The 17253-nt window shown below is 41.5% G+C and overlaps 1 long non-coding RNA gene across 4 annotated transcripts in view; it reads left to right on the forward strand.

The window, feature by feature from the left end:
* Window positions 1-17253, forward strand: part of LOC115945298 (uncharacterized) — a 32970-nt gene that overhangs the window by 11676 nt on the left and 4041 nt on the right. For all 4 annotated transcript variants that reach the window (XR_004079664.1, XR_004079662.2, XR_004079663.2 and 1 more), the window contains one exon: window positions 8882-8959. This is a non-coding gene — a long non-coding RNA (uncharacterized lncRNA). The remainder of the gene's footprint in view (window positions 1-8881; window positions 8960-17253) is intronic.

The following is a 17253-nucleotide window of genomic DNA, read 5'->3' on the forward strand; positions in this document are numbered from 1 at the left end:
AAATTCAGAGTAGCACTACTGAATGAAAACCCTATGTAGAAGTTCCTGGGAGGAGTCCTGATGTTTCTTTCTGCAAATATGACATCAACCTCCCAACTTCCCTTCGCCCCACCCCCCCCCCCCAAAAAAAAAAAAAAACACCAAAACCCACCCAAAATGCCAAACCAACATCAGAACAGGTGGTGTTTTCTCATCCTTTAGGAAGGAATGTTTCTGGATTAATTTTGTTGACACTAACCTTATTGCCTGTCTACTAGCATAGCATGCCTGTGTGGAACTACATTGAAAAAAGTTGAGATCCCCAAAGGTGGTATAAGCCTCAGCTTAGTATGTACATTATCAGAATAAGTCCTGGGTTCTTACAGCACTGATGTGTAGAAGGCATACATTGGCATTATAGAGCTACTCAAAAGATTAAGCTAGAGGAGAACAAATTTTCTTTCTTTGTTATAACAACTGTGATAATATCTCCATCATTGAAGAGTTTGAGTTTAAATAACTTTATTCCTGCTGGCAGAAGAAAATCCTATGGAAATACTGGTAAATGTCCTCACCCTTAGTTTCTCATCTAAATAATCATATAAGGCAATGTGAACAAACCCCAGAAACAGTACTTGGCAGGAAAAGTTGATTTCCTGTGTGTCTCCTCGTTAGATGAATCTGAGAACCCACAGATACTTTATTACTTTCAGCCTGCAGAACATACATGATATAGTTTGCGGTGTTGTATTTGGAGTAGCAATTGAGCTACATTAAGTGATCGTAGATACTGGTAATATGGTGACTGCAGATAAATGTTCCATAATGCTTTCAAGCACCCATTACAATATCATCAGCTGTGGTCATTACATCCCTTTTAATGAGGTAAGTACTGGCTGTACAGTGTGGATTTGTCTCCCATTTCCAAGAATACTGCTGGCGCTTCAAATACTTGCCTGAAATATACCAGTTGGGCAAGAGGCTGGCATCTCATGGGGGGAAAGGCTTTCCTGGCTGGGCTCTGCAAGAAAGCAGTTGGCAAAGGCAGTGAGCTTGTCGCCACTTGGAGAACAGCATTGCTTGTTGGATTTCTGGTCATCTTTCTGGTATGTGTGAGAAATTTAAAAAAATTGAACAATACAGTTTTAGTCCAAAGCAGTGTACTAAGTCTACTGTAAGTTACAGTATTCAGGTTATTAACTTAGAAAATTTATAAGAAATTAAAAAATGAAATGTGTTTTGGAAGTGAGCCTGGTGTATACATTTTGTATGCCCCAAAACATGGAAGCAGGGAACTGGGAGAGCACACAGGAGAAGTATTATTCTGGGTTGTCTCTGTTCTTACTCTTTCTTCAGGATTCACCTACTGGCCACTGTTCCTGCCTTAAGACCAAAACTTCGTGGAGTGAGGAGTCTGACTAAATTGATATTTTGGTCAGTCTGTGACCATGTGTCTTTGCTTCCTTCTCTATTCCTCAGGAATATGTCAGTGTTGGGTATGAAACTGCTGAAGAACTTAATTATGCATCTTCGGTCCTGAATTTTGCTCTCACTCTGTGTGTTCACATGACTATGTAACAAGAGACTTGTTTTGAAGTTGCAGTTAGGAGTAGACACAAGTGGTTACTAATTAAAGTTTTCATTACCTTATTACATTTGAAGAGCAAATTGCAAAATCCTATGTAACTGAAAACTCCTTAATTCTCAGGCTTATTATGGTTGTCTTTGTGTGTTCATGCTAAGTAACAACAAAAGCAGTACAGAGAGAAACAAAATGAAGTGGGAAAGGTGCTGGGTTGCACTGGGTGTTGAATTTGGTTTTCTGCAGGGCTTGTTCAGTTATTCTGATTTCTGCAATGTTTCACAATTTCATATCCATGCACTGAAATTCAGTGGTGAAATAAAGTAGTTTGCATCCATTTTATAGGTTAATGGAATTTTCCGTGTATCATGTTTCTTATTATTGTTCTGGAATAATAGCATTTCTTTTCCTCTCAAGGAGTGTGATACACTGCTAATCTTTGTTAAATTCATTAATTCAGTGAGAAGTTGTATGAACTTTTTTGACAGCGTTCACAATGTACCACTTGATTTCTTTTACTTTTCATATGCATGGTAAATAGTTTTGCAATGGTTCTGCATATTAATGAAGTAAAAAAAACATCATGAGAGCACTTGTAGCACACAAGCAAGATTCATTCTGACTAGTGCAGAAAAGTGCAAATTGATCTCTCTGCTTAAAAACTGGATTACACACAGGTGATGTGGGGATGATTCCTCTCCAGAAGAAAAGAAAGTGTCTTCTATGAGTAACCTCATTCAGTCATGTTTGCCAGAAGACAGGTAAAGTCTCTTGAGGGTTCTTACCACCTAAAGGACTTGGCAGGAGTGTGCTAACTATATACTCAAGCTATATTAACTTGTGTTTTTCTCCTCCTCAACATCAAACTTGCTCAGTTTCAGAGGCTAGTAGATACATAATTGACTTGGAAAAATGTGCCTGCTCCAAGTGCTTAGTATTAACCAGCATCCTTTCCTGCAGCAAGGGGCTGTGTAGTGGTAGTTACCATTAGTCATAAAAGCATATTTTAGCACAGTTTTCTTATATGTGTCATGGGACACTGTAAGTGCATACATAAAAGATGCAATGTATGCTTGTATAGCATGGATGAGGACAGGAGTGAAAAGCTGGTAACAGATGAGGAGACGACATAGGAGCAGACACTTCAGTGTAACGTGGATCATAGAAGCTTTAAGAACAATGAAAGAAACAATGGATGAAGTTGGGCTTATATGAGAGGTTTTGTACTTAGAATCTACAGAAACAACTTCCAAGGTCACTTCTTTATGCTGTGTAGGGAAGGAGCAGATGACATCCTATTCTGTGAGACTGAAAAAAATTAAAGAAGTGATGAACAAGGACTGCAAAAACCCCTAATGAATAAACTTGCTAATTCATATGCAGCATGGAGAGGGTATGCAAGAAAAAGCATACTTATCTCATTTAGGCTTTTTCATCTCTATGTGGTTGTGAGTCATCATATGGGGAGGAATAAAAAGCAGCAGTAATATCTTCCCCATGAAAAAGCAGAGCCATCAACAGATGCTGATACACAAAAGTCAAAAGCAAGATCAGGTGTGCAGTTTTCCTGCCATGTTCTGATACACTGCCATATGTTGTTACAGTAATGACAGGTAAAGCATCACCTCACAAAGGTGAGCCACTTGGAGCAATCCCAGCCAGAAGAAGAATGATTGTATACATCTTCATCAGTTCTCTTAAATAATTTATCTACCTTATTTGCTGCATGGTATTATCCAATTGAAATGATTGTAAATGATCCTCCTCATGCCTGCCCACCCTCCCAATTTTTGAATGTCACTGCATAGATGAGGAAAGCAGAATAGGCAGAAATATCTGCTGCCCTGACAGTGTACTGAAGGCATGAAGACAGGTTATTTGGGACAACTGTCACTGTAGCTCAACCAGAGGCTCAGACTTGTGATGGGACAGCCACACAGAAAAAAAGCAAAGTCACAAAATTGGCAAGCCGCATACCTGCTAAACCACATGTTCACAGTATTTTTGAATAATTTAACCAAAGTAATTAAGTTGCATTTTAACTTGGGCAAGTTGTGGTTTCTGATGTTTCAATAGGGAAAGCTTTGCTGAGCCTGTTGCAGAGTCAGCCCATCACAACAGCATTTGATTGTACAGCTTCTTAAAGATACCAAATGTTCATCAGAACTTCAGTGGCTCTTTGAAATAAGGAGTCATGATGAGCACTCAGTGTAGCCTGTCATTGGCCTATCCGGAAGAATCACAGGACAAAGTAGATTGATAGCAGACTGCCACCCAACCAAATTTGAGTAGCAGCAACCATTCAGCTCACAGTTGCTGTACACATTCAATCCTGTGTACTGTGTTTGGAACAGAGTGGACATTACCATTATATGTTTTCAAAATGTTCCCCAAATACTGCAGATTGGGAGCATTTACCAGTTGCACTGAAGTAAATATATTGATCCTAGCACAAACTTTCCTTCCAGTTTTGTTTAAAATTAGTTAGCTTTTTTAGCAGAATTATTTAGTTGGTCTTCAAGCACTAGTGCAGTAAAATTTTCTGCTTATGCCTCTGGATTGTGATGGTGGGTAACTGGTTACAGAGAACTTTCTGCTGGAGTGGGAGGCATTTGGGGGATAGAGATATGCAGAATGTGCTGGGGAAAAGCACTACAGCTCTAGCTGGTAACTAAGAAACTTTTCAAAAATTGAACAGATACAACTATTTCTACTTAAAAGGCAACTATATTTTACTGCAAAAGAAAGTGCATCAGGGCTGCATTTCAAAGAAATTCTCCTAGACACTTCCAGTGATGCTGAGACCATCTTCGAAGGAAATAATGTACAACTTTTCCTCTATGACCTGTAATACCATCGATTTGTATCATTGCAACACAGGGCGATGGTAGTGAAAAATTCGTGAAGTACTTCAAATAAATATAGGTATACAGCTCTATTTCTTTGTCCAGCTGTACAGCCCATTTCCAGGAGAGCATGGTGGAAGACCAATTCTGGATTAGGCACTACAGACACAAAGGGCTACCAGATCTCACAACAGCCTAAGCACAGTGTTAGTGCTGCAGAGAAGGAAAGCATGCCCCTTTATTTCATTCTCTTTAGCACAAACCTGTATCATTTTATTCCGCTGTTCTGCACATGGACATCTGTGTCTGCCATTAGACTGCTAATCCATACAGTAAAGTTCTTTGGTATTATTTTGTTTTTCTTTTCTGCTCTCATAGGTAGAGTAGTGCAGAATTATTGGATATGGTCACCTTTTATTTAGAATTGGTAATTGTCATAATTTCATTTTTGTTTTCACTCTCCTTCCCCACCCCAAATTTTGTTTGTATATTAAAGAAGTTTGTATAATAAAGAAGTACCTGAAACTTCTCAAAAGATGGTTGCTGATGTCCTCAGGGCAGTTGGTCTTCTTCTTGTATTTTGGAAATCCATGCTGCAGTTGAATTTAATTTCTATAAGTCTTGAATGAGACTTCATGAACAGGAATTCAGGTGTCTTGCACACGGAAAAACAACAGCAAGAAAGTAACTCTGGGGTCTTGCTGTTTTCTTAAATATAATAACCTTGAGGATGCTTAACAGGAATTTGTTCATTTTATTAATTTTGCATGCCTTAAATTTGTGGGTTTTTTTAAATTTTGCTTGTTTTTCTTTTGATGGATGTATTTGAATATTTGAAAGATGCTGTTAGTGAGTAGGAATGAAGAGTGGGTAGCAAGAATTTTATCATTTTAATGTGACTGATAAGGTAGGTTTAGTTCAGGTGTGTTCAAATTATTTTATGTATCTGTTTTAAAGCTGGACAAAAGTTTGTCCTCTCCTACTATTGCTCTTACAGAGGATATGGCTTAAAATGGAGGAATACGCCTTGGAGTGTTCAAATGCTGGTTAAACAGAGCCTTTGCTAGCAGTAAAATCTCTTGGTTTGTTGGGCAGAGGGGAAAAGAAGGCTCTACTGCAGAAATCTTTCTGTTTTTGTAACAGTAAGTAGTTCTGTAAGATCCAGAAAGAGATGGCAAATGCTCTATTTACTTGATTTAGGCATTTCTTTTTCTCCACCTTATTTTTTTCTGATTTTTAATCTCAGGTTTTGTATGTTTGTATGTTTGGTTTTTTGTTTTTTTTTTTTTTTATTATTTGGATGTTTTCAAGAGAACAGAAGCTAAATAATTGAAAACATATTCTTCATAGATCATAATTCCCTATTCCAAGTTGTCCTTGATGTTTCAGGCAGAACCGCTTACTGTTGTAGAACACTGTTTCAGACGGCACTTCCCAAATCAGTGGGTTTCTTTTCCACCTGACTTCTCAAGGTCAAGTGAATGGCTATGTGTATCACATGCTCTGCCAGGAAGGAAGGCTTCCAAGTAATGCTGCCAGTTGGGTGTTTAGAGGTGATCCACTCTGAGAATTTATGGATGAAGTTTACTAGCTTGATTTTTTCCCTAATGATTATCAAATACTGAGGTTATCCATCTGAATCATCAGATGGCTCTAATCCATCATAAAGGCTTGCAGTAACTTTAGTTTTCAGTCCATCCTAAAGTACAGTAATTCTGTTCTGAATTTGCATGCTTTCATTTCTTAAGCCAACCTTGTATTCTCATAATCACACAGGAAGTACTAAGAAATGAAAATATGGTGTGTATCAATGGAAGCATTTATTTAGAAGTGTTTACTTCATGCAAACAGCTGGAATGTTGTAAGCCTTACATCCTGCTCTGCAATGGAGCATTGCTTTCCACTTTTTCTCTCTGTAGCTCATTTTGCAACTTTAATATAAATTGTTCTGAGCAGCTGTAATTGACTAAAAGTTTGTGCTTTGTATTTCTAATGCCCTAGTTACCAGTAGATTGAATACCTAAGTAGTTTCTGTATTTTATGAAGCATGTACTATGACAAGACATCCTCTGTTTTTTGGTTTTGGGTTTTTTTGTTGGTTTTTTTTTCTTCTCCTGGTGAATTGCAATAAGTCCTGAGTGGACATCTTCTTTCCATTCCAGAATCTTCCTCCACTTAGCCAGGATCCAAACCATGGTTCCCCATCCTTTCAGCATTGCTCACAAGGCAGATACTTAAAAGTCCTTTGGCTGCTCATTCAGGACCTTAGTACAATTATATCGAAACACTTACTGCTGTGGAGCAGATCCACATGTTTACTATCAACCAATATTGGCCACAGTAGTTGTTTTTTAAGAGATATTAAGAGAACAGAGCATTACTGTGTTTTGGTTTTCTTTTTTTGGCCACAGAAAATTACTGTGAAAGATAGCTGGGGTGTTTTGTACATTTTTTCATGGTCATAAAGGTGTGATTTGGTGTTTGTTTTGTTTGTTTGTATGGTTGGTTGGTTGTTTTTTCCCCCAAGCATAGTTGTGAGTGCATCTTACAATTTAAACATTTTTCCTCCTACCCCATTTTCAAAATCCACCCCCAAACTGCAGTCCCTCTAAATTCTTTAGAATTTGAGGATCCTTTAATTGTCATTTAATTGCAGGTGGTTATTTTATTCCTATTAAATTACTAATAAGAATGACAAGGCCTACAGGCTACTCAGAATACATCTCAGATTCCATGGAAAATACAGCAGCTTATATTCATCATAATGAATAATACTTTATTCTGATACTTACTTCTGTCTTCCTATAGGAAAATACACATTTTTGTATATGTTGCTGTTTTGAGCATCGATGTCCTGCGATAGAGCTGAACTGCTATCACTGTTTCCCACCATAACTTTTCATACAAAATTATAACTACACAGTAAAATCAAAGCATAGTTGCAGGATGGGTAATCAGTGATTATAAACAGCAACAAGAGAGCTCAGGTGTTACTTGGTATCTTTTATTCAGGTGTCTCAAATGTTCAGTGTGAACATTAACTGATGTGTAATTAATTTGCTGCTATGTCAACCATACCCGGACAGCTTAACTGTCCTGTTTGAGTTGATCTAGTAATCTAAAATACACAATAAAACCTGATGCTTTAATCAGTAGAAAGTACCATGATCTGTACTGCAGAAAATCTAGGGAGAATATATCAGAACAGGCACTGCCTTAGACTCTGTGTTTTGAATTTTCTACTTCATAGTAGAATTCAGGATTTTCTCTTATAAAGATTATTCAGTTTCTCTAAGATACATGTAGTCCAGTTGTGACAATAGTCAACATGCAACTTCACAGAAATGAAAGCATTCCTCAGATTTCAACATCAATACTATAGTAAGCAGGTAAGTAAACCTGGTGCACCAGCAATTTAACTGACAAGGCAAGTTTTGATTCCCAAAGTACAAACAAATTTGAGTGGTGTAATTTATAATGCTGAGCTCAAAACACTGACAGTTTCACATTCATGCATTGCGCAGCATTCAAGTCACAAAACTCCAAAGACCTAGGAGGAAGATCCAGCATGAAAATGAATTTAAGATCTGCATTGTTGTGTGTAACTCGTACCTTCAGCAAAACACTTCAGTGTTTCATGAGAGTGAGATGAATAAATGCTCTGGTCTTCATCCAGATGTTGAGGAAATGGAGCACAGGTTTCCAGCTCAGATTCACCATAACTGAGATGTACTAGCCTGGCAAATATTCACTCTTGAGTTCCCACTGTAGTCAGTGGCCAGCTTTGAATTGTACCCTTTTTCAATAGGAAAATTTTTCCACAGCAGTCATAGGCAGTACCTTAACCATTAAATCCTGCTGCCAGTTATTTTACAGTACGCCTTTTATACCATGTTAAAATTCCTTTGATGTCTAAAATACAGGGTGCTAACACAGAATTATAGCTGTGTCAATGATCTTAGAAAACAGTAAGTTCTAGTTCCCAGCTCACTGTGAAAAGATTATCAAAGGTATGTCGCCCTTGTCTCCTGCAGTCATCAGCAAAGGTGGTAAAGTTCATTAATCTTTTGCCAGTGACTTGCAGAAGAGAATGGGCATGTGGTATAACAATATCCTCAGTAAGTTTATTAATATGGATATCTTATTACACAGAATTTCATAAAGAGATTTAAAAAAAAATTTAAAAAATCATCCTATAATCCTTCTAAAAAGCCTGTTGAATGCAGATTGCCATAAACAATTCTACAGTTGAAATATATATAGCTGAAACCCCGTAGCTTAAATACTCTAGGGATAGATCTTGTTGTCATGGTACTAAAAAATACGTACTGAGCATAAAACAGCTCTCTGTGCCAAGCTCGAGGCATTCGGATCTCCATTTTAGTAATGCTGTCTGTCACATGAAAACCACTTGACTGCATTTAATGAATCTCTCTTTGTTAGTAAAAAACTGTTTATATTTGTGTCACTACAGGTTTATCAACCAAGGTTAATGATCTGGGTAAGCCAGAAAAACTTTCCCAACAGCCAAGTGGATGGGGGCTTTCCAAAGGTAACATTATTTATGTTATTTCTTTCATCTAATAAACTTAGCTTACTGAGATGGAAGTTTTGAGGGATGAGAAAAACCCCCAACAAGAATTCAAAAAAAACCAAAAGTAAGCCACACTGAAAGTTCAGTGGATGTTATTTTATGAGTGCTTCAAGAAAGCAGCCAGCTCTCATGACTTCATCACGAGTCTCATGGCATTCCATTTTTCTTAAAGCCCTGGCTCCTTAAGCCAGTTAACTGGAGATTTCAGGTTTCATTTTAAAATGATGTTTTTAGCCTTTAGGCTTACAGAAAACATGGACTCTTGCTGGCTACATTCCAGAAGGAAAACATGCTAATTTTCAAGAGTTCATGTTTTTTTAAGCCTGTCTCATAATTTTACAAGCTGGATGTCTGACTTTTGAATGCTTGATTTTGGCAATTCTCTTAGCGGTGCAGATGAGAAAGTCAATTATAATGCAGGAGGAGGAGGAGGAAGAGGAAGAAAATGGTGTGGTTTTCTTTTTCTTAAGTTTACTGCTTGTGCTTTACCTGGCTTGAGTAACAAGCCTCAAAGCATGGCAGTTTTTGTCTGAGTTTAACAAGTACCCCAGCACAAATACAGAAGATGTGGCTTGTCAGATTCATAAGATTTTGTTTTGTGCCTATTGCTGGTTTCATAGATGTGAATCTGGACATGAAATTTGAGTAGGCAAATGCAACAATCACTTAGAACCACCGGATGTACATGTTTTATTTTTCATTTTCCCTTACATTAATGACACAAAATCTGGCCAAAAAATGGCAGTTAAGTAAGGGAGAGAGCACACGGAAAATTGTTTTGGATATGTTTCAATTATTGTCTATGTTTCAGCTCCCTGTTCACAAAACTATTTCATCTTATTAACACTATATTTTTCACACTTTTTCTTTACAAAGTGACTTCTGAAATTTATAACTGGGATGTTTGCAGCCTGCTGTTTTGTAGTGGTTTAAACTAAATCCACACAGTTCCCCCTTTGTTTCCCCTCCCCCCCCAACCCCCTCACCTTCCCACTCCCGGAGGGATGGAAAGGAGAGCCAGAGGAATACAACTCCCACAGATTGAGGTAAAATCAGTCCAGCAATCAAGGTATAACAGAAATAACTACTGGTACCAATAACAAATCAATGTTAGAGGAGACAAACAGGGAGAGAGAATAGGATACCACCCACCGCCACGAGGCCAGCCCGGAAGAGAGAGCTCACCCCTCCCCTCCTGGCCAGCTTCCAGTCCCCTCCCGGAGCAGGACGTGCTGTGGTATGGAATACCTCCCCGACTAGCCCAGACCAGGTGCTCTATCTCTCCCTCCTCCCTGGCAGAGCATGAGCTACTGCTGAACCCATGACATTATCCACCCCTTATTCCATACCATTCACGTCATGCTCAGATCCCACATTTTCAATATACCATCATATAGATGTGTATATATATATATATATATACATATACATCTGCATACACCCAGACAAATAGAAAGAAATCATTTCTTAATACATGGACCAATCCCTATAATGCAATTGAGTCCATTTGCTCCATGATGTTAGGTTTGTAATAGTCTTTTGTAGCAGGAGAGTCTGTGTGCAGTGCTGGATTGTTGCCTGCTGATGTTGATCATTCCTTTATTGCAGAACTCATCTGGTTCTATCAAAGTTCATTCTCTGTTGGGATGATGGTTAGAGGGAAGTCAGGGCCAGTCGCTGGTGACCTGAAGACATCTAGTTGATGGACTATAAAAATATTACACAGCAAGCAACAACATATAATTAAGTTCATTGGCTGTTTTCCCCTAAAATCAAATCCCCTTGAGGTATACATCGGACTTCCCCATCTTCCTGCATTACTCACCAAGTATATCTGGGTCCTTGAGCAAAAGCAGTCCCACAAGTGGGTTTGCCTTGGCCTGAAACAGGAGTAACCCAGACTGTCTTCCCTAGCAAATTTCTCATGTGCACTACAGGAACCTTGTCCACCTCTACAATATATAAAAGTTCTGACTGGGCTGGGCCAGCCCTGTTAGCAGATCCTCTAGTGTTGACCAGCCAGGTGGCCTTTGGTAAATGTGTATCCCAATGCTTGAAAGTTCCACCACCCATTGCTCTCAGTGTAGTTTTTAACAGCCCATTGTACTGCTGGATTTTCCCAAAGGCTGGTGCATGGTAGGGGATGTGATATACCCACTCAATGCCATGTTCTTTGGCCCAAGTGCCTATAAGGTTGTTCTAGAAATGAGTCCCACTGTCTGACTTAGTTCTCTCTGGGGTGCCATGTCGCCACAAAATCTGGTTCTCAAGGCCCAGGATAGTGTTCCGGGCAGTGGCGTGGGGCACAGCATATGTTTCCAGCCATCCTGTGGTTGTTTCCACCATGGTAAGCACATAGCGCTTGCCTTGGCGGGTTGGTGGGAGTGTGATATAGTCCATTTGCCAGGCCTCCCCATAATTATACTTCAGCCATCGTCCTCCATACCAAGGAGGTTTTAACCGTTTAGCTTGCTTAATTGCAGCACATGTATCACATTCATGAATAACCTGGGCGATAGTGTCCATTATTAAGTCCACCCCTCGATCACGAGCCCATTTGTACGTTGCGTCTCTGCCCTGATGGCCTGAAGTGTCATGGGCCCACCGGGTCAAAAATAATTCGCCTTTATGTTGCCAATCTAAGTCCATCTGAGCTACTTCAATCTTAGCAGCTTTATCCACTTGTTGGTTATTGTGGTGTTCCTCAGTGGCCCGACTCTTAGGTATGTGGGCATCTACATGGCGTACCCTCACCACCAGGTTCTGCACCCGGGCAGCGATATCTTGCCATAATGCAGCAGCCCAGATGGGTTTACCTCTGCGTTGCCAGTTGCTCTGCTTCCATTGCTGCAACCACCCCCACAGGGCATTTGCCACCATCCATGAGTCAGTATAAAGATAGAGTACTGGCCACTTTTCTCGTTCAGCAATGTCTAAGGCCAGCTGGATGGCTTTCACCTCGACAAACTGACTCGATTCACCCTCTCCTTCAGCAGTTTCAGCAACTTGTCGCTGAGGACTCCATACAGCTGCCTTCCATCTCCGATGCTTTCCCACAATACGGCAGGACCCATCAGTGAACAAGGCATACTGCTTTTCACTTTCTGACAATTTATTATATGGTGGTGCCTCTTCGGCACGCATCACCTCCTCCTCTGGTGACATTCCAAAATCTTTGCCCTCTGGCCAGTCCATGATGACTTCCAGAATGCCTGGACAACTGGGATTTCCTATCCGAGCTCGTTGTGTAATTAGTGCAGCCCATTTTACTCCAAGTAGCATCAGTTGCATGATGTGTAGAGGAGACCCTGCCTTTGAAACATCCAGCCCAGCACTGGCAAGCAGGGTGCCAAAAGGAGCTGTGCTTCAGTGCCAATCACCTCCGAAGCAGCTCAAACCCCTTCATAAGCTGCCAATATCTCTTTCTCTGTTGGGGTATAGCTGGCCTCCGAGCCTTTGTATCCCCGACTCCAAAAACCAAGGGGTCGACCTTGAGTCTCCCCTGGAGTTTTCTGCCAGAGGCTCCAGGTAGGACCATTCTCCCCAGCTCCGGTGTACAGTACATTTGTCACATCTGGACCGGTCCGGACTGGTCCAAGGGCCACTGCCTGAACTATCTCGCGTTTAATTTGCTCGAAGGCTTGTTGTTGCTCAGGACCCCATTTGAAATCATTCCTTTTTCCAGGTCACATGATAGAGAGAGCTTACGATTGAACTGTAATTTGGAATGTGCATTCTCCAGAACCCCACAGCACCCAAGAAAGCTTGTGTTTCTTTCTTATCAGTTGGTGGAGACATTGCTGTTATCTTATTGATTACTTCTGTAGGGATATGTCTACATCCATCTCACAATTTTATTCCCAAAAATTGAATTTCCCGTGCAGGTCCCTTGACTTTACTCCGTTTTATGGCAAAACCAGCTTTCAGCAGGATTTGGATTATTTCCCTCCCTTTCTCAAAAACTTCTTCTGCTGTATCACCCCACACAATAATGTCATCGATGTATTGCAAGTGTTCTGGAGCTTGCCACTGTTCCAGTGCAGTCTGGATCAGTCCGTGGTAGATGGTGGGGCTGTGTTTCCACCCCTGGGGCAGTCGGTTCCAAGTGAACTGGACACCCCTCAAAGTAAAAGCAAACTGTGGCCTGCACTCTGCTGACAAAGGAATTGAGAAAAATGCATTGGCAATATCAATCGTGGCATACCACTTGGCTGCCTTTGACTCTAATTCATACTGCTGCTCTAACATGTCCGGCACGGCAGCACTCAATGGTGGTGTGACTTCATTCAGGCCACGATAGTCTACTGTTAGTCTCCACTCTCCGTTAGACTTTCGCACTGGCCATATGGGGCTATTAAAAGGTGAGCGGGTCCTGCTGATCACTCCCTGCCTCTCCAGTCTACGGATCAGATTATGGATGGGAATCAGGGAGTCTCGATTGGTGTGATATTGCTGCCGGTGCACTGTTGTGGTCGCAATTGGCACTTGTTGTCCTTTGACTTTCAGCAACCCCACAACAGACGGATCCTCTGAGAGACCAGGCAAGGTGGACAGCTGCTCAATTTCCTCAGTCTCCAAAGCAGCAATACCAAAAGCCCACCGGTACCCTTTTGGGTCTTTGAAGTACCCTCTCCTGAGGTATTACATGCTGAGGATGCATGGAGCCTCTGGCCCAGTCACAATGGGGTGCTTCTGCCATTTCTTCCCAGTCAGGCTAATTTCAGCCTCTAGTACAGTCAACTCTTGGGACCCTCCTGTCACTCCAGAAATATAGATGGGTTCCACCCCTTGACAGTTCGATGGCATCAGGGTACACTGTGCACCGGTATCAGCTAGAGCCTTATACTTCTGTGGGGCTGATGTGCCAGGCCATTTGATCCACACAGTCCAGTAAATACGATTGTCCCCTACCTCCACCTGGCTGGAGGCAGGGCCCCTCTAATAGTCATTGTCATCACAATCTTGGACACCTAAGTCGTGTTGAAAGGGATTATTCTTCTTTATCACAGGAGCTGGAGTAAAATCAGCTCTTCCACTCCATCTGGGAACCTGTTCACCAGAGACTGAAGCTGCAGCTCTCATGGGGTGATCAGTCTTGGCCCTTGCTCCTCTCTTCAATTCACTCACACGTTCCTCCAAGGCTGAAGTAGGTTTTCCATCCCACTTTGTCATGTCTTCTCCGTGATCCCGCAGGTAAAACCATAGGGTGGCCCGTGGTGTGTATCTTATATATTTTCTCTCTCGAGCAATAGGATGCCTTTTGTTAATAGCTGAAACGCGTGTTGGCAACACGTGAGGAGCTAGATAAATCAGACAGATCGTCCCTCAACTGTTTGAGATCATGAGACAGTTTTTCCACAGCTGAGATGATGGAAGGGGTAAGATTGTCTTTGAATTCTCGGAGTTTATGAACCATTTCATCCACTGTTAGTGGTGCTATGTCATTCCAGGTTACCATTGCCAATGGATGGGCATATGATGACGGTGTATTTCGTGTAAGTCTTCGCCACATGGGTCGTGTACATTCGACTTCATCTGGGTGTATGGGTACATTCCCATTATTCGGCTTGGTGTGGTAGCTCATCTCTACGATAGCTGATTCCCTCAGGGACTGGATACCTTTGTCTATAGTAGTCCACTTGGCCGAACGACTCATAACATCATCCTTGTATGGGAACCTCTCTTTCACAGCTGCCAAAAGCCGCCTCCAAAGACTGAGGGACTTTTTCTCTCTTGCAGTTGCTTTGTCAATACCCCCTTCTCTAGCAAGTGATCGCAGCTGCTTGGCTTCTGTACCTGCTAGTTCGTGACCATCGGCCCCATTATCCCAGCATCGGAGCAGCCAGGTGATGATGTGCTCCCCTGATTGACAGGTGAAATCTTTTCACATATTCCGCAGCTCAGTTGAGGTCCGAGATCGAGAAGTCACCTCTTCTTCTTTGTCATGTGATGATGACCCCTGATCAGATTCTAGACCAGGTAGTGGATGCATAGTTTCTTCATCCTGCCTCTTCCTTCTTGCCTCCTTTCTGGTTTTTCTCTTGTGTACAGGAGCAACCGATATTGGTACGAATTGGTCCTCTAGTTCAGCTGCAGTGATTATCACTGTAGTTTGAGTAGCAACTGTACTTGTTGCTGGGGTAGCTGCACTGTCTGTCACAGCTGAAGTTTGGGTAGCAACCGTACTTGCCGCTGGGGATGGTGTAGCTGCTGTACTTGGAGTTGGAACAGCTGCGCTGACACCTGTGTTGCTCTCAGATCCAGGGACATTTTTTTCCTTTTGAAGGTGTTGGATAATGTCGAACAAGGCCCTATAGGCATAGGCCAAGCCCCAGCACGTTGCCGTGATTTGTCCATCTCTGGTATGGCCAGGATGACAACACACCTCATTTAGGTGTTTTACTAATTCTTCCGGATTCTTCACTTGTTCGGAAGTAAAATTCCAAAGTACTGGAGGGGCCCACTGACCTAGATGCTTGCCCATACTATCCCACACACCCTGCCACTCATGACTGTCCAGCCTCTGGGAAGATCTCCTGGTCCTCCTATGTTGTCGTTTAACCCCAATACAGGACCAGACCTGACTCTGCTTAACTCGAAATCAGATGAAATAATTGTGGGCAAAACACACTCTGTATGCATGCTACTATGGTGATCCCCATCACAATCAGCATACAAGTCTCAACAGTATTAAAAGGCCATTCAAAAACTTCAAAACCCTCAAATGATGTTGTAGACCATCTGGAGAGAACACTGGGAGGATAGAAGAATGTCTCCTTCACAGGTTGACCACCCGAGAAGGAGAAAAAAGATGTGAAATTGCTAAGCACTTCTATTATATACCTCCCAAAATATAAAGTTGGTGACCATACCAGGAGCATAAACCAGATCAGTTTCATCATCAATGCTTCTATTGTATTACAAGTCATTAACATAAAGTACAATGAGACAAGAACCTTAGCCCAAGCCCCATACTTGATAAACACTAACACAGCTAATATATATGACAAGTAATTGGTAAAATCCTGAAACTGTGAGATCAAGAGGAAAAACTGTGAGAGCCAATAAAACAGCATTGTGACAAATGACTATAAATCCTGTCAGATTTGTTGTTATTTCGTGGGTTTGTGCCCCACGTTGGGCGCCAAAAACTGTCGTGGTTTAAACTAAATCTGCACAGTTCCCCCTTTGTTTCCCCTCCCCCCCCCCCCCCACCTTCCCACTCCCGAAGGGATGGGGAGGAGAGCCGGAGGAATACAACTCCCACAGATTGAGGTAAAATCAGTCCAGCAATCAAGGTATAACAGAATCACTAACGGTACCAATAACAAATCAATGTTAGAGGAGACAAACAGGGAGAGAGAATACGATTCCACCCGCCGCCACGAGGCCAGCCCAGAAGAGAGGGCTCACCCCCCCCCCCCCCCCGGCCAGCTTCCCGTTCCCTCTCCAAGCCCAGCCCCGGAGGAGAGAGCTAACCCCTCCCCTCCGGGCCAGCTTCCAGTCCCCTCCCCGAGCAGGACGTGCTGTGGTATGGAATACCTCCCCGACTAGCCCAGACCAGGCGCCCTGTCTCTCCCTCCTCCCTGGCAGAGCATGAGCTACTGCTGAACCCATGACATGTTTGAGGGCTTATGTGCCAGCATGCCAATCTTTAATATATACTGCAGCACTGCCATTCTTAACATTCAAAGTATTTCAGAATTTCAGCTGACTATGCTGATAGCAATGCTGGATGACAATGAATGTGCTATATATGATCATATTTAAATTAATTTGCTAATTTTAAGAATCAGCTCTGTGTTGACTAGATGACTGTTATTCCAAATTCTAACTTTGCAGCTTTCAGTAACTTGTCATTCATCATTAAATGAAGTTGCTCCTGACACAATGGGATGAAGCTGTGAACTATGTACACTATAGATAGTAACTGCTGCCTTATATTGGATTTATGAATAGCTGTGTTTTTATGCTATATATGGCTTAAAAAAAAAGGTTTTACAAAAGAGATAATTGTTTCTCAACTGCCAAAAGTATTACACTTTTTTCCTTTAAAGTGAATGTGTTTCTGCTATTTAAATAAAATTCAATTTTCTAGACTATGTAATTCTTCAAAAGATACTTGGTATATGCTTATAAGGACCAGTTTTTAGAACTGGGTGCGAATTTTATTTTATGATTGATCTTCAAAAGCAACTTGAATATTAGCTGCACACGATGCAGCTTCCAGCAGAGTATCAGCCATGAGAGAA

The sequence above is a fragment of the Melopsittacus undulatus genome, chromosome Z (assembly GCF_012275295.1).
Source record: "Melopsittacus undulatus isolate bMelUnd1 chromosome Z, bMelUnd1.mat.Z, whole genome shotgun sequence".
In the NCBI taxonomy this organism is placed as follows: Eukaryota; Metazoa; Chordata; class Aves; order Psittaciformes; family Psittaculidae; genus Melopsittacus; species Melopsittacus undulatus.